General features: G+C 49.7%; 1 long non-coding RNA gene across 2 annotated transcripts in view; it reads left to right on the forward strand.

Moving 5' to 3' along the window:
- Nucleotides 1–15,660, forward strand: part of LOC132245927 (uncharacterized) — a 40,010-nt gene extending 24,350 nt beyond the window's left edge. The window contains exons 1-3 of one of the 2 annotated variants that reach the window (XR_009457626.1): nt 12,263–12,602; nt 13,583–13,673; nt 14,946–15,660. This is a non-coding gene — a long non-coding RNA (uncharacterized LOC132245927). Of the gene's footprint in view, nt 1–12,262; nt 12,603–13,582; nt 13,674–14,945 lie in introns of those variants that run through there. The other variant, XR_009457625.1, reaches the window with a different exon arrangement.
- The last annotated feature ends 5,545 nt before the right edge of the window (nt 15,661–21,205 follow it).

Consider the following 21,205-nt stretch of genomic DNA (forward strand, 5'->3'; position numbering starts at 1 on the left):
GCAATGATTTACTTCCATCTATTACCACTCTCTGGGTCCGACCTCAGAGCCAATTCCCTGGCCATCGGACTGTGATGTAGCCAAGGCCGCAGCTGGCCAATTTTTCCATGAGGAGATCATGGGACACCAGACTGAAGACTTTTTTAAAGTCAAGATCTATGATGTCAATCTCTTCTTCCTTGTCCAGGTGATACGTCACCTGGTCATAGAAGGAGATGACATTGGTCAAGCAAGGCCTATCTGCAACAAACCTATGCTGGGTATCCCTCAGGATGTTGCCATCAGCCAGTTTGTCAAGAATGGTCTCTTTGATCATTTTTTCCCAAGATCTTCCCCGGGATAGAGGTCAGGCTGATAGACCTGTGGTTCCCCGGATCTACTTTCCTCCCTTTCTTGAAAATAGGCACCACATTGGCCTTCTTCCAGTCTTCGGGCACTTCACCTGAGCACCAGTTCTCTAATATCCATGCCAGGGGCTGAGCTATGATGCCTGCCAGCTCCTTGAGTACCCTGGGGTGTAAACTGTCAGAGCCGGCTGACTTGAAGGTGTCCAACCTCTCAAGGTGTTCCTTCACATGGTCAACATTGATGTAGGGTAACAATTCTCCCTCACCCTGGCTGTCCCATACCATATTGAGCAGGCCCATCCCTTGGGGCTGGTGAAAAACCGATGCAAAATACCCATTAAGCAGGTTTGCTTTCTCCTAGTTGTTGGTTGTCAGCTGCCCCATTTGGTTTAGTAGGAGTCCAGCGTTACCTTTGCCTTTCCTCTGGCTCCGCACATATCTAAAAAAGGACTTTGTATTGTCTTTAATACGTGTAGCCAGCTGAAGTTCAGTTGCAGCCTTGGCTTTCCTGGTTCGCTCCCTACGTGGCCTCCAGTCTTCCCCTACAACCACAACCCAGTCCTCTGGTGTTATCTGTAACACAAACATAAGCAAACTGCTTCCAACTAAAATTTATCCCCAATTTGGGTCATTGCCCATGCTCCATGCTGTATTTTCTCCTTAGCTGCCTCCATCCAGCTCCCTTGGGTAGCTTGGGTATCCATGTGCTGGTTTCCTAAAGCCTCTCTCTGGAGGAGCTCCTTGCCCTGCAACCTGCAGGGCCAAATTACCCTCTTTGCTCAAGGCACTGGTCTTATGTACCTCTAATCCCTGCCCCTTCCAGGTAGGTGGATCCTCAGCCACCCGCAGGGGTTTCTTCTTTGCTTAAGGGCAAACCTGCTCTCTGCTGCAGCCCTGCACAGCACGTGTAGCCTACTGCACCCTCCACTTAAAGTGACAGGAGTCTCTGGCTCCCTGTGACAGGGGCATGTTTGGGACCATCCCTCTCTAGGCATGATGGGGACACAGTATAGACACAGCCAGTGCGCTTGCATTCTGCAAAGGGGGCTGGCTTCAAGTGCAGGTGTCGCTAGGAGAGAAATGAGTCCCAGCTTGTCTGCACAGGTGGATGTGGCCCCACAGGCACAGGAGCCCTTTTAGGGAAGGGCGCATCACCTGTCTTACTAGCACCACTTGTGCTGCGCTGAGGTGCTTCACAGAGGTCTCCCCTCCAGGCACTGACTTAAATCCAGTCCTACTTCTGACATAACATCATTAAGGAGGCTAATAATGACACCTGACAAGGCCAAGGTGGTAGCTCCTTGCCTGGGTTTGAGTCTGAGATCAGGATGTTACTTTTATAGGAAAGTTACTGAGGAACAGAGGATACAAGAAGAAAACCCCTTACATATTCTTGGAAAGCACCTCCAGTAGCTGAGCTCCTGCTTTGGAAAACAGACCCTACATCAATATTTGGCTCATCTAGTTGGCTGTGAATGAACCTAAATGATAATAACTCTGCAGCCACTCCAGCCTGCTCTCTGTTGACCCATGTCATTTGCTGCAGTCCCTGTAGTGATGACAGACTACGCTATAAAGAGAAGGACTGGTTTCTCCGTAGACACTTATCCAGACTGGGAAGGCCAGGTTTCCTCCGGTGTGAAATCAACCAAGAGGCAGAATGGGTGGGTGGGTGGGAAGAAAGAAATCTGGAGCTCATTTTTTTATGCACCAGTTGCAATATTCCCCCCACCCAGAATTTCCAATCGCATCACAGACACCTAGGTCTGGGACTCGAACTGCCCCAGAATATTTCTGCTATGATGACAGTAAACCCGAGGAATCAGCAGGCTCCTCAAGAATGAAGCCAGACGAGTTCCTTTGGTGGAGATGTCGAAAGGCGAGCCCCCACTCCCAGGGTATGAAGATACTCTTTGTCAAATAAGTGTGTGAGAAGCATTTAGATGTATTAGCACAAATATTTGTACAGTCAAGCCACAGCAGAGCAATTAAATGTTAAACCTTTCAGAAGAACTTGAGTACTTTATACATGTACAATTCCATTGTAAGTGCCCTACAATCCATTGCCAGAAGTTGGGTGTTCCCCGGAGGAAAAGAAATGAAGACAACAAATGACAAGTGGCTTCCTGGGTCTTCACCCATCAGAAAGGGGATGATGCTTCCTTACTGGTCCCTTGCAGTGAAATCTGTTGGGTACAAAGCAGACACCAGGGTGAGAGGTACTCTGGGTAGGCATAGGATTGGGATCTTGCTCTGCCATTGTTTCCCTTGATGGCCTGAGTTGTTTTACTTCTTGCCTCGGTTTACCCATTGCAGTGAAATCTCTTGGGTACAAAGCAGACACCAATAGGTAGGGTGAGAGGTACTCTGGGTAGGCATAGGATTGGGATCTTGCTCTGGCATTGTTTCCCTTGGTGGCCCGAGTTGTTTTACTTCTTGCCTCAGTTTACCCATTGGGAAAACTGGGATAACACCCTGTACTCGGCCCATAACAATCTGTTTGTTAATGCAGAAAATGGGCTACGGAGGTCAGATTTCACTGAAGATTAATCTCAGGGGTATAAATAAAAGAGTTAGTCTTAATGGTGGGTCAGAGGCAGAGCAGCTATTGAAACAAAGGTTGCTACCTTTATGAGCCTGCAAGTGGGAGCAACAAGACAAGGGACAGATAACAGACCACTGTGTTGGACTCTTTATCTTTCTCACTCCTGTGTCCAGTTAATTTAAGCGAGGAAGGGTCATAATTTGGAGCTGTCAAACCTTCCAGTCCCTTTCAGGCTACTCTGGCTACTCAGAGCAAATAGATTCACCCATGGCTCTTACTGCAAACTTTTCAGTGCGAAAAGTACCCATTAAATCCCTAATTAACGTTTTGTGTTTTCTTACAATAGATCTACAAGATGGCGGGTCGAGCAAGGAGAATAAATTACTTGCTGCCTTGAACTATACTGCGTGTGGCTAGCTAAACCCCTAATGCATGCTCTGGAGCTGGCACTGTTCGCTAGCTGCATGATGTTTGCATAGCTGATTGTCGGTTTAAATCTGCTTGCCCGACAGGAGCTTGTTGCCACTGGGGCAGAACTCCAAAAACTGTCAAACCAAGGCTCGTGCTTAGTACAGGCTCTTCTGTCCAACTTAGTTCCAAATCCTCCAAAAATTAGTTTCATGCCTTCTTTCCCGATACCCGCCCTTCCTCCCTAGCTGAAGACAGACTTCTTGCATTTTTCAGCTTTCCTTTGAAAGAGGATCAAAACAGGCCGCCAGTCAGTATAGCACAATATGGTCTGAAATTACAGCAGGTTGCTTCAGATCCCTAAGGACCGGGCTGTTTTCATGTAAGCTCTGCTAGGAATCGAGTTTGATGGAAGTGCAAAAAAAGCAAATAATGAAAAGCCACTCATAATAGTTCCTCTGTTAACAGAAAAGATTATTTGTACAGTCGCCAGACTAGGTTTGGTTGTGAGGCACCCTAAAGAGTCAGGATATCTGAAGGTGGATTTCGCAGGATAATCAGTGGAGCTCTTTCGAGATCAAGGTAGAAATGTAAGTGCAATGGCATTTTTTTCCATCATGAATTGAGAAATGAGCTTTAAGCCTGTAGTGCTTAGCAGGCTGCTCCAGCTCCATAACATCTGCCTATGGGGGAAAGTTATTGCTCAACGCTCAGGAATGCATAGCCAATGTGACAGCAATAGGAAATAACCTCAGAGATTATGGTGGGGGCCATGAAGGGGCAACGGATTCAAAACACAGACTGAATGTAAACAACATTTTAAGGCTGCAGGATTCCTGCTTTCAGGCATCTCCAAACAGTAAGACTTATGATCACTAAATAAATAAGGAAATACAGTGATTATTCAATGTCTTCAACCAGATTTTTTTCCCACAAACAATGAAAGATAATTTTTTTATTGTAATTCAGTTGCTAATGGCCAATAGCAAAATGCAGCTTAATTTGCATTTCTGCAAAGGTTACTCCTCAGGGTTGATTTGAGGGTTTTACGTACAGGCGGTGGGGTATAAGACTCTGTGTGTGTGTGTGTGTGTGTGTGGTTGGTCGTGTTTTCATTCTTAGAGGTGACGATAATACGCGAATGTATGCGTGCATGTGTCTGGGAGCCACTACTTATGTGATGATTTTCTCTGCTGCAGTTTTTAGTATCACTCTGATAATTATCCAGTGGTGAAATCTGTGCCAGTTGAAGTTTTTTTTTTTGTTGTTTTTTGCTTTTTTCAATAGGACAAAGGGAAAGAGAAATACTTTCCGAATAGCAGCACTGAGTGTGTTTGGGAATGGAAACAAGGGGTAGAAAGAGGTGATGTCTCGTTTGGATTTTCTTTCCTATCTGCGTTATACTCTCTGTGCCCAAATCGGGATGAACCTAAATTGGCCTAACCCACACCTGCTCCTCCCCGCCACCCCTCAAAAAAAAATTACAACTCAGATTAATACCTAGGGGCCGACATGCAACCCAGCCTGAATCTTTAAAGAAGGAGTGGACCGAACTCAGGGGTAGAGAGTATGTCCCAACCTTGATCTATGGTAGCTGAAGTTGTGGCTGACGAAGCTTAGAGAAAAACTCTTGGGAGCCAAGTGTTTTCAGAGGCAGGCACTCGGCTGTGAAATTACCTTTGGGGAGACCAAAATGAGCCACTTTGGGGGAATAATTCAAGAGGCTGTTCCTTGCACCCCATTCCTTATCAGGGAAGGTTTCAGAACACCTGGAGACAATGTGAGAAAAGCAACCGAAAACCAGCATGGAGAGTGGAAGGGCAGAGGTTACAGGTGGAATAAATTTGAGTATATCACACCTGAGGTCCGTGGTGATGGGTGTATAAATCCCTGCGGAAGAGTAGACAGAGTGGTTCAATTAATAAATTCTTGCCCTAGTGAAAGGAGGTGGGAGACACAGAGGCCTAGATTCTCCACTTGGTTGAAGCTGCATTCCCTACCATGCCCGCAGGGCACTCCAGCACCCCCTCCCACTTTACACCAAACAGACAGTGCGTGGTTTAGCTGGTGTAGGATTTGGCAGTGGTTTATGACCATTCACAAATATGTAAATGGCCTTAGCAGACCGTAGAGTCTGACACTTCTTAGAGTAGCCGTTCTAATCAGAGGGAAGGATTTCCCAGGTGGTTGCACAAAGTATCCCGTGTGGTATAAAATGAGATCTTTGGAGGGGATGCTTTTTCCCCCAGACCAAATGGCTTCTAAAGGATCATCATTTATTCCACTGACTGATCAAATTTTGGATTCTTTAACATCTTCATCGTTCCTCCATCACCTTAAGGCGACTGCAAGTCCTGCTTGGGACGAACAGGGAATTTGGACATCATCGCTTGAATATGCAGGAGACCTCTGACCACAAAGAGGTCATCGCATATGGTGGTTACCAGAACCCTGAGCTCTGCCCTGACTTGCATATTATCCAAAGAAGCCAGCTGTCCATGCCTCTGAGATACAAGACAGCAAGCTTTGAATGGCTTGTGCATGAGAATGCGGCAGGCAAAAGGAGAGAGCAAGAAAGGTTGCCTGACACTCTATTCAGCTTGAGCCATTTTTATTCACGGGAGACAATGGCCGTCCATGGGAGCTGCGGCTCCCAGTGACCCCATTCATCCTTCAGGAGCAGCACAAAGCAGCAGGGCATGCACCTCCCAGCTAATGCACATGGATGTCACGCTCTGAGAAAGCATTCAGCATTTTGGAACTCTGGCTCTTTAAGTCCAGGGCTAAACCTCTGTCTTGGTTGGGGCTGTCAAGTGAATTATAGAACCAAGAGTGCAGACAGCCTCTGCCCTTGGTTGACTTTCCAGAGGCAGAAGAGCGAGCGTGAATGCAGCGTGGCATTCCCTAATACTCCCCAGCCATCAATAGAGATGTCTCGCCATGAGGACATCTCAAGCCCACGTTTGCTCCAAGTGCTGTTATACCAACGGGCTTGACCCAGTGGAAAGGAAGCTTTTTCAATTGCAACATGCAAATCTGCTCCTTTTCAAGGACTTCGCTCTTTGGGACTCTGGAACTAAGAGAATTAAGCCACTCATTTTCTGAGAAAACTCAGAGCCTTGTATGGCGCTCAAACATCTGGATCCAGCAGAGCAATGAAGGAGAGGGCAGGAGTCAAGAAGTCCTCCCCTTCCTGCTGTTGCTTTCTGTGCATTTTCCTTCTTGTCTCCACTTCGGTTTCCCAGTTCTTCCTTTGCCTTGTCCTCTTCTCCACTTTGGTTTTCCAGCTGGGGCATTTTGCTGCTACGATGCTTAGGCTAGTGTCGCCTGCCCATCTCACTGGCATCTCGACCTGACCTAGCTGTAAGAAGAATGCTCTCCAGGCTACTGGTAGCGGCCCCTTTTCATGGCAAGCCAGGCCCTGGTGATAAGTTGTCTGTGTGTTTTGTTTTAGAGCACACTTGAAAACTCAAAGACACACTTTGCTGCTATCCCTTTTGCTTTGGGATGATGAGGACAGCCAGTAACACAAACTGTTTGGCTACCAAACTAGCAAATGCTCAGCAGACCTGTTAAGAACAGTGAACTAGGCAGAAAAAAGCTTCCTTTCCCTTGATCTGTCCCTTTCTGGGGCATTTGGTAAAAGGGGATGCCTTTGTTTTAATTAAATATGGGACTGGTTCAGGACACATGTTCTTTGCAAAGGTCAGTTCTGAGGGCATTTCTCTCTTTCATTGTGTTATTTGCTTTAACAGCTATTGATTGAAGAGACATTCCTTCTCTGTCTGATTTTAGTCACATAATAGCTCCCATTCTCCTTAGGTGGGTTCCCCATGGGATGCACAGCTTGTCTCCACCCAACTCTCTGTCCTCTCCTACTGCTCACATGTCTTGAGTGCTCACTAGCAGTAGATGGGGTGAAAGAGGTCAAAGCAAAGGACTCCTCCTGCTCTTGTTTCGGTTCCTGCCTCTCTTCCTGCTCCGCCGGATGCGGGTAGAGACAGAACTGGAAGTCTCAGCACTTAAGGAACAATCCTCATCCTGAAACAATCTGCATCCGTAAAACCCAGCACCAGCACTCTGACCCTAACTCACTCCAGGGCCTTGGGCACCTCACTTATTCTAGCCGGGACAACTGATACGTGCTTTTCTAATGGACTGGCAGAATGAACCTGTAAACAGTGATGCTTGGCCAAAGGGACCCCAGAGGCTGCAGGTGTGAAGCTAGAGAGAGGCTCTTGGGCTAGAGTTGGAAAATCCCATTGGAGAATCACTGGGCCAGAGGCATGCCACTTTCCTTTGGCTTCTTCCCCTTGCCTCTTGTGCTGGCTCATCCCGTATCCTCCCTCCTGTCAGTTGTTGCAGCTCTCAGACTCCTAAAAGGCTGGGGCGGAGTCTGAGGTCCCTGAATTACAGCCCAGGAGCCCCAGCTGGGAGCATCTGGAGTTGGACTGGTGTCTCCAGCATCTTGCTGTCCTGGCTATTCAGATGTGGCATGTCGGATCTCCAGAGCAGGCTCCATGCAAACCAAAACCTGGGGGGAGTCCTCCTTCTTCCCAAGCTGTCGCCTGCCTGCCTGTGAGAGCAGCTGCTTGCAGGGAGCCACTCTGGCTCCTCCAAGCAGGCAGTGGCAGCTGCACTCTTCAGGAATAGCCGCGGCTTTCTCCTGGCAGAACACTCCTGACTGATTACACACCCCGGGCTTTGAAGTGCTGAAGCCGCCAACGTTTCCTTCCCCATCCTGCACCCAAGCAAAGAATGTTTTGCAGAGGAGGCTACAGGCAGCTGCTCTGCACAGCCATTCCTGAGCATGCCCCAGGGCCCTCTGGCTACATCGCACTGCTCCAGTGATGCAGAGCAGCTATAAACACACCGAAGCAGCCCAAAGCTGCTGTAACATACGGGTGAATCTGGTCTTAAATGTCTAGGGAGTGAGAGTTCAGCAACTGTGTTCCTCTCACCTGTGGACCTCTTGACATTACAGGGCCAGATATTATTGTACCAATTAGGTGCCTGAGTGTGGTCCTGTTCCAACTTGCTCCAGTCCCTTGAATAGAGTCTGGCCCCATTGCTGCTATTGCTAAGACAGCTTTCTTTATAGGAATGCAAGGTCTCAGTGTGCCGCACGCACACACACGCATTGCACGGCCATTCTTAGGTTGGGGTTATTTTTCAACGCCCGGTTCCTTTGCTTGCGGTGCTGTGTGTTGTCAAGCTGCTCACGCTATTTCTAGTCAGCACAGCACAGAGCCAGGCAGAAGAAGAAATGCGATGTAGAAGCCTGCGACTCAAGGAACGGCTGTTTTGAAGGCCCGGTTTGAGTCTCAGCCTGGTTGCATAACTGATGCTGGGTCTGAAGGCCACACAAACAAGCGAGTCCTTTGGTGAACCTGCCTGATGGAAAGGAAAACTTGGAGCAGCTGCTCCTCCCTCCCTGCACCACACACCCTCACGCTCCATGGCCAAGATCCTTATCCCAGCGTGGAATCCAAAAAAAGAAGTCAGAGTCCAAATGGCGTCAGGACTTCTCTGAAGATGGACTTGAGGGCTTATTTCTGAAACCCAGGGGGAAGCGGGCCCTTTTCCTCCCAACCCCGTTGCTCCACAGGATGCCTCTGGGGACAAACTGTAAAGGAACTGGCTTGAAAAGGCCCTTTGTCATTTCAGATCAAGACCCAAGGACCAAGATTGTTTTCCATGTGTGATTATTCCATGGAGTAACTGCAAGGCACAAAACTCCACAACAAAGACGAGCTCGATTGACCGAGATTCTCATGCCAATGGCCCAACCGTGCATCTTTGAACATCTCCTGCCACCTCTAACTGTAACATAGAAAATGCTGTTAGTAAGTAGGCATCCTATTTGTACCATCCCTTGCCCTCCTGTCCTATAATTCCCCTGCTATTCCAAACCTGGAGCACCATCCTTTGGACTCAAAACTGCCCAGGTCCCAATCTGTAGGACTCCCGACAATTTTGGCTTACAGCCCTCCTGAATCAAGTCTCCAGGTTGCTTCGACTTCCCAAAGAGACCCACAGACATCCATTTGTGGTCTCATCTATGTTCAGGCTTGGACAAACTGATAAAAACAGCTCTCCTCCCCGTTTTTTATAGGACATAGGCAAGCTGAGAGAAGGATTGCTGCTGCTGTTGCTGCTGTGTCCCAAAGGGATTCGGTATTCTCAGTGCGCGGTCCCTTATTCCCTGATGATTATCTCACTGGTTGCCCATCACTAGTCTACCTCGGGAAAAGTATCAGAGGCAGAAGGTGATGCTTACATGTTACCGCTTGTTTTATTACCCTGAAGCCTTGAAGGTGGATCTCGCCAAGGCTACAGTGGTTGGGAAAAATTTCCCAATGCTGTTTTTCTAGTCATTGATTAAACTGCATATTTATTCAGCTCTGCAATTATACTGGGGAAACAATAATTGCTACATGCTGTGTCACTTGGAGAGAGAGCTATGAGGAAAGAAAAAGCTAGAGCAGTTACAAGGGGCTGAGCTTTCCTTTTATTATGAACTCTGGTCGCTCCCAATTTCTGAGTGCCCAACAGGGAGCATCCCTGGCCTTTAAAGTCTGAGAGTTGGCTGACAGGAACGCAGCTTTATAACAGCAATAAAGTGCCTGTTCACAGAGGGACCTTAAGGCGTTCTGCTAAACTTTAAGTCGTGAAGACTCATAGACCTCCTCGAATGTAGATAACTTGTTCTCTCCATTTCACAGATGGGGAAACTGAGGCATGAATGACGACTTGCTTAAGCCCACACAAAGTCAATACCAGAGCAAGGATTAGACCTCAGAAATCCTGTCTCTCAGACCCCAGGCCTGACAGGTCACCTACAGTAACAAAGGTAGCAAGATAACAAAGGTAGCGAGAACCAGAGCTTAAAAGTCCAGACTTCCCAGTACCTCCCCTCGTCCTGCAGGCTGTGCTGAGGTTGTGCATGAGCCTGGGAGCCTCATGTTCCTCGGCAAGTCTGATCCCAGATGTGCTCACGCATCCAGGGAATCTTTTAAGGACACATGTCTGCACTGAACCCTGCAGACCTGTATCCACCCCGAACACGAGGCACTTGCAGTGGTGCAGCTGAAGGAACACCAGGAAGCGCTAAGTGTGATGCAGGGGCCTCTGCGACTGGGATTCTCCCCCTCCCTCTCCCCTCACGTGTGATGGTTTTAGTGACTGGTAAATTATAATCTTGCCTCGCTTCCACGGTTTTTGATTACAGCGTGTGGGTGTTTTTTAACAGCAGATTTCAGTGCCAATGAAAATAGTTTTGTGCTGATTAAAGGGGCAGTTTGCAGCTTAGAGTTTGTGGCAGACATGCCCACTCTCTGCATCCACCACGCCGCACTGCTTGCGCTCTGCTCGCTCTCTCCTCACCTAGCGCCAGCCCCGGAGAACGACTAGGGAGATGAGCAGCTGCTGAAAAGTTAGGTTTGCTCCAGCCAGCGAGACTGGAAACAACCTCAGGTCCATAAAGCTTTGTCTGTGCTCGCAACTGGGCTAAGCCTGGAAATACCAGGCTGGCAAGCTCGTGGAATAAAGCGACGGCCTGGGTCCCTCTGCAGTGCGCTGGCGGTAGAGAGTCGATAGACAGCCAGGGCCAAGCAAGGCTCAGGGAATGGCTTAAGGCAGGGGTGGGCAAGATGCGGCCCATGGGCCAGATGCAGCCCGCCAGGCCATTTTATCCAGCCCGCGGGGCCCCTAAAAAAAGGAGAAAATTAATATTTATCTGTCCCTGGCTGCCTGTCATGCGGCCCTTGATGGCTTGCCAAAACTCAGTAAGCGGCCCTCTGCCCGAAATAATTGCCCGCCCCTGGCTTAAGGTGAGGCGATAGGCCAGAGCAGTGTGATGGTCCATGACCTAGGAGCTGCCCTGTTGCCACTTGAAAGTCATTGGCAGTTGAGTTGGTAGGGCAATAAATGTGGCAGCAAGTGGCAAATTGCTGCATAGGAGAAAAAGATGCCCAAAGCAACTGAGTCTGCAAAGGGACAGCAGTTTTCAAGAAATCAGCCCTGAAGCATGCTGATGTTAAAGCACTGAACTTGAGCTCCACCTACACTAAAATCATAGCTTAATTAATGAGCGAGCTCTCAAATGAAACGATCTTTTAAACTGCTTCTCCACCACAAGCAGCTGCAGCTGTTCCAAAATGGGGCTGCGTTGGCAGGGTTGCGAGGGGAAGTCCAGGCTCCTCGCTTACTCCGGCGAACGGAGGGCTCTGCAGTGCTGTGCTGTGGGAAAGAGCAGGCTGCACTGTTCCAGGGCAGACTCGCTAGCGCTGAATTTGCTGCCCAGCTCTGGTCCATCCAGCGGTGATATGATAGACCTGTTGACTGGGCTTGTTTGGCAAACCTTTGGATGAGCAGCTTGGTCGGAGAAGCTGGAAGTGAGGCCTGTTTTGCTTTGCTGAAGCAGCCTGTAAACATGGAGCTGGGTGAAACTCTATCTGCTCCTACTGCTTCCCTATTTAGGAGAATACCCTGGAGTTCGCTGCTAAATTAACTCCTGACTCCTGGGGTATGATGTCACGTGACCTTTATGGTATAAGGTTATCATACATTCCGACGACGCATCCAATGGGAAAGCGGGGAGCTGATCTCATTTCTGCCTGCCTTTCCTATTTATTTCTGTTTGCCCTTATCTCTAAATAACAGTCAAGCTATAATTTCCCATTTGACATTCTATTGTGGAGGAGAAGTTTCAGATCTGTTTCCTTCCCTACTTCTCCCTCCTTATATCGTCTTCTGGCTTATCATTTGTATTTAAGTACGTCCGCATCAGGATTGGGGCCTGTACACACCCTTAAAATTACTTGCTGTCCTGAAAAGTTGGCAGCCTACATAGAGGAAGGAAGAAGTGTTACCTTGAGATGCAGTGTCATGGCCAGTGTCACGCAGGAGGTCTGTGGCAGACCTATAGGAAGCCAACTTTTCTTCCCGGATCCCAGTTCTGTGCTTCAACTGCAACATCAGCTTCTCTCTCCCATGTCTTTGCTTGTGTTTTTGGGCCTCTCTCTCTTCCCCTCTATCTCTGGCTTTCTCTCAGGAAGTCTCCATTTTTCCCACCTCATATAGCTTTTGGCTCTTCTATTTGCACTTCCTTTGCTACTAAAGTGACCATATTGCTACTTCCTAATCTCTTGGTGAACTGGACGCTTTTGGAACAATGAGGCGCATTTGCTGGATAAGGATTAGTCATGTAACTTCGGGGCAAAATGAATGTCCTGCAGTAGCCTAATACCAGGTCAAAGTACCCGTGTCCACAAAATGGGGCAAAGTAAAATTCGCGGTGGGTAAGTGTTTTGCAATCCTGATAGTTCTCCTTGCTGAATTATTTCATGCCAACTCTGGCAGAAGGAGCAGCACAGGCTTGACCATCACGCTCTTCAAGAGCTCCAGAGTCTTCCAGATTTGCAACTCCCTTCAGAGGCTTTATGAGCAAGGATGTCATAAAGCACTTTACACTGCGGGTTTAAAGGGCAGTGCTGGCAGAGATTGCTACAAGTGAAAGGGCACTCTAAGCCTAGTCTGGCAGAAAGAGAGATCAGAACAAAGAGTAGACTTGAGCCCCATACAACCTTTCTGCGAAGAGGCAGAAGAAAGGTGGGGGATATGGGAGCGCGGGACATCTCTCTTGGTCCCCATCTCTGCTGTAGTCACAATTGCTTTCGCTTCCATCTGTCTTTCCTAAGCTGCAATATTTAAGACGTCTCATCTTTGTGAGGAATCAGCAGGGTTTGCCTCATGCGTACCTGTTATCCCTGGCAGCGTGCAGTGTGGGTTGCATGTAGCAGGTACCTTGCTAATGTACCGTAGGCCAGTGTTTAGACTACAGATCGGCTGCCTTGGGACTGCCTTCCTTTTCTCTCACCTCGCTGAGCCATTCTGGTTCCAACCAGCCTCTCCAGAAGCCAGCGCCGCTCTCACAGTGTTGAGTCAGCTAGTCTATACCATGCAATTATCGTTGGAAGCGTCTTTTCCTAGTGACTGTCAGCGCAAGTATCTAATGAATCCTAAACACCTGAGCCAGCTCTTGTTCTGCAAAGCGCTTGTGTCCCTCCTGCTCCCAGGGGAAGTGTGGCTCGTTTGGCTCTTGAAAACCAAGAAGCTTTGCTAGGGGTTTATGCATTTCAAGAATAAGGTGGGTGGGCAGAGGGACAAGACATGCCGTGAGCAGGGAAAGGGGGGTCAGATGGTTCATGAGATGTTCCAGCCGTCCTCCTTCCTTTGGGGAGGGGCAGATGATAACACCTATATGTTCTTTGTCTCCAAGGTCTTCTGGCACCTGTTGGTGAACCTTGCAAGCCCTTTCCAAGCACCCATTTTCCACCTTGACTGAGGAGCACAACTCTCACTGCGTTCCAGTAAGTGCCCCAGGGCCACTTCCAGCGTGCTGCACTGCTCTGTGTGAGGTCCCTCCTAAACCAGAAGCAGCATAGCTGTGTCAGTCGGTGTGGTGCTGCGGGCCGACTAATTAGCACTTCCGAGTGGCAGGGCTAATTACCACCTCCCCGGGCTAACTGGTTTACCTGTGCAGATATGGTCACATTGCTTCTGGTTTAGGAAGGAGCCCTGGTGGGGCAGGCCTCCATGCAAGGTCTATATACCATGTGGTTGAACCCTTGTCACTTAGGCGCCACGGAAAGTGTCCCGAGAGACACCGGGTCTCCGCAGGTTCTTTCTCAGTCGTTGGGGGGCAGTCAGAAGCAGAGGAATTTGCCTGTCTGTCAGCACCACTCCTTGGCTTGGCAGCTCAGAAGGAAACCTCAACAGGATATGAGCTTCCTGCCCACCCCGCTCCTTGCTGGCGCCACGTTCAGCCACCCACCGCTGCCATCCTCCCCCGGGGGCACAAGGACTTTCCTAAAGTACTTGTAATTCTCACTGGAAATCCTCTGAGAGCTCCCAGCCCACCCAGCCTGTGCTGGAGGGGGGGTTGTCAGGAACATGCCAGAGCCTACCATCTCTGGTGGAGGCAGACCTAGGCCTATGTGCTTCTGCTCCCTCAGCCGGTCACATTACTCGTAGTCCCGGTCACTCGGGAAAAGCCCTCTCACAGTGAACTCGGATGTGGTGATGCTATTTCTAGAGAGGCCGAATGAGAGTCGGGACAATGGCACGTGGTGAACTCTGATGCTAGTGACACTCGTTTCAAAGGGTCTGACTGTCCTGTTGTGCGGGGTCTTTGCAGGCAGTTCATTGTAGAGCAACAGGGAACAGAAGTACAGAGACTTTAGGTGGGTTTTCACCGATTTCATAGCTAAAAAAGGCGTGCGGATCATGCAGTGTGACGTTCCTTATACCACAGGTCATAGACTGTGAGTTGCCTTAAGGAAGTCTGTGAGACATGGGGATTAAACCCACTATGGCTTAATCGTGCTGGAGGGCACTTGGAGTCTACAGCAGTGATCCTCAATCAGGGTGCCACAGCACCCTGTGGTGCCTTGACATCCTTTCAGGGGTGCTGCAGGGTGTCACACACTGTTATCACTGTTTAGGGGTGCATGCCTGACTCACAAGATAATCCCAGAGAGACGTCAAATAGGAATCCATAGCATTAAAAGCATTCTGACCCGTTCTTGTATGTCTGTCTGAGCTCTTTGCAATAGAAGAATTGCTCTCTTATTTTTCTGTAGTCCAAAATTGAATGAAAACCAAGAGCTGACATTTTCCGAGGAGTGCCTTGAGTTTAGCGAGGTTTGCTTCGAGTCTAAAAAAGGCTGAGACTCTCTGGTCTACAAAGATGAATGCAGTGAAAGGATCGGCAGTGAACTCCCCACACAGTGTCTTCATTTCACGCTGTCCTCCCTTTCAGCCATCGCCCAAGAGCTCTGCTCGGCGTCCAGATGTGTTGCAAAAAGGAAACAAAGACTTCACTTTTCGAGGGCCCCTCTATCGATGCGTCTGGCTGTTACGCAGCTGCGTTTGCGAACAGACCACACATGCTATATTCTGTATAGCGCTGTCATGCCTGATACAAAACCAGTGCTTGATCCCACCGCTGAAGTAGCCCTTTTAAACAGTGGCATTCTGGGTATGCTGAAGTATGTATTATATACATGCAAACCAGCTTTACGGCTGTGTAGGCCCATCACATGTTGTGATCTAATTTCTCTCAATGTTGTGTAACTGCTAGAGGGAAAGTAGGTCAAAATAACAGTGAACCTCCGCTGGAGAAAGGCAGCTCTTCCCAGCGTGAGTGTTACCCGGATTAATGAGAGGTTCACGCTGCATAGAAAATCAAACCCATCCATTTTTCCCTTGCTGAAGAGGAGCCAACTTTGGGTGCTGTCGTGTTCTTTGAGAAAAGCATCAGGGCAGAGCAGATTTCCTGGGTGGGGACCAGAGAGACCTGACAGCTACTGCGGAGATCAGTGACTTGGATTTAATCCTGGCTCTGCCGCTAGGTGACCTGAGATTTGCTGTGCCTCAGTTTCCCCATCTGTAAAATGGGAGTGACGCGGCCTCTTTTTGACAACTCCTCCGATGAAAAACACTAGCAGTTATCATATGCTGGCAGCGGGTACCTCTGAGGATCCTGCCTTAGTTTGCTTTCCAAACTGCCTGCTTTCCCTGCCCTCTCTGTTCCTTTGATGCCACCCTCCATTTCAGAGATGCTGAGACACAGGGCATTCATCTTCCTGGCATGCTTGCAGCTGCAGGGCTCTGCCTGAGCCCTACCCTGCCTCTCTCAGTGGCAAATGTACTGCGTAAATAAGAGGAAGAGAGGGACGGGAAATGCCACTGAGACCAGCCCTGAGAGGAGCCCTGAGTTCTCTGTCTCTCTCCCTGGCATGAGGAGCTGCTCTTTGGCTCTGTCAAATTTCTGGAAAATTAACAAGAAATGCTATCAAAGCTGATCTTTGCCCTGTGAGGAGAGGCCTGGGGTGTCAGGGGCCATAACAGGCAGCTCAGCCTGGCTGGACTAATCAATCAGCTGGCAAAACCTGTCAGAGGCTCTGACTGCCAGCCCTACCTGGGCTGATGAGCCCGCTGGGCCTCTGTTAGGGTCTCTTGATTAGCTACTGAGGATGGCACCCTCCCTGGTGATGCATGGGCCAGCTAGGTCCGGGTCTAGGGGCCCCTGCCAAATGGCAGCCCCCAGATGCCTGGAGGGCAGGCATGGGAGGGAGGGCAGGGAGCTGGGCACAGATGAAACTGGTGGCCGGGCCAGGCTAGGCGTATGCAATGCAGCAGGCCATGGCTGCTAGGTACCAGGCAGGGCATGGGATGTGGGACACCATGCCAGAGCCTTAAGAGTGACTGGAGGCACTGGCAGCAGGGAGCAGAGGTGCATGGCCAGGACCTGGCGGTGGTGGAGTGGCCCCAGCACAGTCAGGTCCTGGCTCGGCCCGGCCGTGATTCTGTGCATTTGCCAGGCACCGCTGCGGCCAGACTGAGCAGCGGCAGGGCGAGGGGCTGCCCCTGGAGCTCGGTCCACACCGCATGCACCCAGTGGGCAACGGCTCTGCACTCCCGGTGCTGCCCGGCTGCAGAGTGATGTTATGTGGGGTCCTGCACAACTGGACCCAGGCTCCAGCTTCAGTGCGAATCTGTGGGTGGGGGCGGTGCATCCTGCTCCGGTCGATGCTGCCACTGCACTGTCCGGGGTTGGACCCTGCGGCTGCGTGGCAGGGCCCAGGTTGGTAGGAGGGGGAGACCCTGGCCCCACAGCCCCAGTGAATCAGTCCGCCTCTGCGGTGACGTCCACCTGGCAGATTGCAGGCTAGCCAACACTTCTGCCTGAAGTGACTGCTGGTGTGATCAGCCTCTCTAGATCCTTTGGTTTTCTGGCTTCTGCCATCTCTGCTCTGCCTCTGGACTCTTGTCTTCTGGGAACTTCACTCGGCTTTGGTTATTTGGGCTCTGACTCCAAAACTTTGACTCGGCCTTTGATTTGAATTCTGTTCCTGCCTCCTGCCCTCCCCCAGGGGCCGAACCAGTAGGCCAGACTGCCTACAGCCCAGTCCTTAGGTGATGAGGCATGGAAGTTACAGTATGATTTACACATCCTGGGAGCAGAATCACTTGTGTCTGTGCATGGTTTCTTGGTAAGCATTTCTACTTGGACATCTGTTAAGTGAATTTACAACTGGTGACAAGTCCCTGCTTGAGGGACCTGGAGGTTTAAACCCTCCGTTTACGCTGTACCTATTCTGGGAACAATTAGTTTCTGTGTATGAACTAACTTCCCTAAACTGTCTTGCCAATCCACTTCAGCCCTGGCTTGGAGAGATGCCCCCTCAAAGTGCTGTTCTCTGAATGTGGCCCATTTCCTCCTCGTCTGTCAGCAAATGAAATAGTCCTGGTGGCACTGGGTTTGTGATGCGCCCGCTGTAAACCAGCCTTGCCAAATCATTTCCCACAGGCAGTCAGATTGCTCTTGGACAGGAAGAACATTTGGTAGCCACCAGGCCGGGGCTGTATTTGAAGCAACGATCTAGATGTTATTAAAGAGAGAACAGGCTGAAGAAAGGAGAAGTGCCCAGCAAAGAAAACAGGTTGGATGGAACCGAGAAGGCTTCCTCCATCAATTTACGTTCTTGTGTCTGCTATTAACCCCTATTTGATGTGAAGTTTAATATCCACTTGCCACAGATCTATCAGTTCACTTGCAGACAACCTGAAGGGCCCACCAGTTCCATGGTTGCATGCTCACAGCCCTTTGGGGACTCGTGTTCAGCTGGAACAGGAACGCAGCCATGCTAGCACATGCTGTGAACTGAAAGAGCCACCGTGGGGTAATTATTTAATTCAGCCTAATTTATCATCTGCGATTACAAGTTCATTATTTACCGTTTGTTTCTGAATATGTGTTTAGAGTCCAATGTTTATTAAGTATTATTTGGATTAGAGCTCTCCCATGTGCATCTAATTGTCCTCTAACGTATGGTGAAGAATTCCCTGCGGCCTCCCCTGAAGGCGTCCGAAAAGCCAAATCAAATTGAAGCGGGGAAGCGTGGGCTCAGGCTTATGGTGATCATCGAACGGTGATAGAGATTTTTTTATTTTTTTTTGTAAAAATATATGTGTCCCCCTCTCTCTCTCTCTCTCTATATATATATAAGATATATGTATATATATCTACACTCTTCATGTCACACCACAAAAGGAAAAACATTCTCCCGTTACAAAAACCACACTTATACAAAGGCGCGCTGCCCCCCCGAACCCGTTACAATATCCACATCGCGCGCAACACGTGCAAAACAACTAAGTCCATCCTGGTCCCTCAGACCAGGCCATGCTTCCTTTCCACCCCGACCCCGCTTGCGGGGTCACATACTCAGTTCAAGTGCCCTCTCTGTCGTTGTCACTCCAGCTCCCGCTGGAGGACCCGCTGCTGCTGTCGCTGTCCTCTGTTCTGCTTGTCCCTTCCTCTTCTTCGCTGCCTTCGTCCCTCTCTCCACTTGGTGGGGGGGAGTTGGATGATCCTGTGCCACATGTCTCTGTGCCAGCTGACTTTGGCCGCGTCTTCTCCATCCTCTACTACCGATTTCTAGTAGTAGGTCCGGAGTTTGCTCGGCGCCTTTTTCACGCAGCCCACTACCTCTACATCCGTTTGTCTGTACAACAGGAGGTTCCTGGCCTTCCACAAAGCGCTCCTGATGCAGGACGCAAACTGGTCAAAACAGGACAACGGTCTCCCCCGATGTTTGGCAAGATGCCCATACAGCGCCGCTTCTCTGGTTAGCCGGCTGACGCCGGTCACCGCTTTGCAGAGCTGTTTCACCCTTTTCCATACCTCCTTGGTGCAGGTGCAGAGCCAAAGGAGGTGGCCGGTTGTCTCGGTGGCCCTGTGGCAGTTGGGCCACGGGCAGCTGGGTCTCCCCGACTGCCCCCCCTATGTCTCCAGGCCCTCACTGGTAGAGCTCGGCGGGCAATGAGCCAGTTTAGGTCCTTGTGCTCTTTGTGCAGATCCTTAGAGATCATCTCACTGATGAGATCAAAGCTAGGCAAGCCACTGAAAAAAAGAGGAGGAGCACTGGAGCAGAGAGGGCTGACCAGCCTTTCAAAGCCACTGCAAGCTGCAGGCCAATAGTTTTTGCTCTTCCGGAGAATAGCGAAGGGACTTTCTCCTCCTGCCTTGTGGACCCTGTCTTTATTTTGCTTCACGTGCCAGGGTTTCTGCTTTCGAGATCTCATCGGGAACTGTGTCCTGCCCTTTGCTTTGTACCAAGAACAAATCCTTTCATCTCACTTCAGACTCGAGTAGACAACAAGGACCTCCGGTTTGTCTGGACACATACTCCATAGTCTACCCGGACATCCCCAGTTTATCCTCCACTTGCATTGTGCACTGTCTGACAGGATACACCAAAATGGCATCTCATGAAGGTAAGAAGATGGAAGAGCAGGGCAGGACTGTGGAAAGTCAAGTGGCCAAAGGAAAAAATGTGTTTGCTGTCGGCTGATTCTTCTTTCAAAGGACCATTTTGTCCATGTGACTGACCTCTCCAGCAAGGAAACCACCTGCTGAGTGACCAGTGGCATGAAGGTGAAGGCTGGTGGAGTCAAATCTCTCTGTATCTGCAGCCCAGGATGTAGCCCAGAGCAAGGGGTCCCTGCCAGTCACATCCACAGGTGGCAATTGGCCCATGGTTCTTCAACCAGGTGCCCAGCCAGCCTCGGCGCTCTGATTCCTTCCAGAGCAAAGATGGAAGACATGTGAACAACTTGGTTTTCTTTCATCCTTAACTCTCCCTCCCTCGTCATGAACAAGTGGATCTCATCAGCATTGGTCTTTAACAAATGGAAGGGGGCATTGCAAGGATAGGAAACCCTCCCTTCCCAAAACAGAGCTGGGGAGGGAGAGACAGGCATGAAACCGGAGCCTCCTTCAAGGAAAGGAAGCATCCAAATATCTAGAACAGGCATCCGTTGGTCCCAAGTCTTGCCAAGCCATCGTGTGAGGATCTGGAAAAGGGAAGCCGAGCTGGCTGGAACACACTATCGGGAACATAAGGAGAGCCAGGCCCTTTTGGTCCCGTGTCCTGAGTGACCTCTGCCAGTTCCACCAGTGGCAGGTCTAAGAACCGCACACCACTGGCGGTGGGACCGCTGCTTTCCGCACCAGGTCACTTATGATCTTTGATGCCGTATTCAGCTAAGAACCTTTTTGCATTGTGACCTGGGAAGGGGGTATTGCAAGCCCCCGACCCACCAGCTCACAGCATCATTGAGATGATAGAGCTGTTAATGCTGCCCTTGCTCCTGTCATTCTCTCATGCGCTAACTGTGCTGCTCAATGTTTCCTGTTTCCCACATGCCATGCAGGGGAAGCATTGCTGTTCAAACATGTGGTTTTCAGATTTCTCCTACTCTTTCACCATAAGATGAACTGGGGGGTAAGCTGAGCTGACTGGAGAGCTTTTTCAGCTTTCAGACCTGACCTTTGCTTCTCAAGAGTCATTCTTCTCTCATGAATTTCGCTGTTCTGCTTGCTTCAACAGTGGCCCCTGGAGACTGGGTCAGTGATGGAAGACATCATCTCTCCCAGCTTCAACGCTGGGCTTCTGCCCCAGGGTCAGGCCATCATCTGCCTAAACAGGTATCAGGAGTCCCACATGCCCATAATTTCTACCTTGCTTCTCAATCCTCAGAGTTTGGGGTGGAGGCCTGTCCTGCAGGAAAACTGGGAAAGGCTTTCAAACACTGCAGAAATGTGTAGCCTTAGAGGTAAAATGAAAAAAGAACAGACAATTGCATGAGAGCATTTGAAGAGCCAGGCCTCAGAGAGCTCATACAGTGCACTGAAATAGCAGATCAAGACCAGGTAACCCGTGAAAGGACGGCTGCCAAACATGGGAGATGCTGCACTAGGCTGGGTTTGCAACTGACAGTTCTGGCAAGAATGGGGTTTTTTAAAGTATTTATTTAAATAAGGGCTCGATTC

Source organism: Alligator mississippiensis, chromosome 15 (genome assembly GCF_030867095.1).
Source record: "Alligator mississippiensis isolate rAllMis1 chromosome 15, rAllMis1, whole genome shotgun sequence".
In the NCBI taxonomy this organism is placed as follows: Eukaryota; Metazoa; Chordata; order Crocodylia; family Alligatoridae; genus Alligator; species Alligator mississippiensis.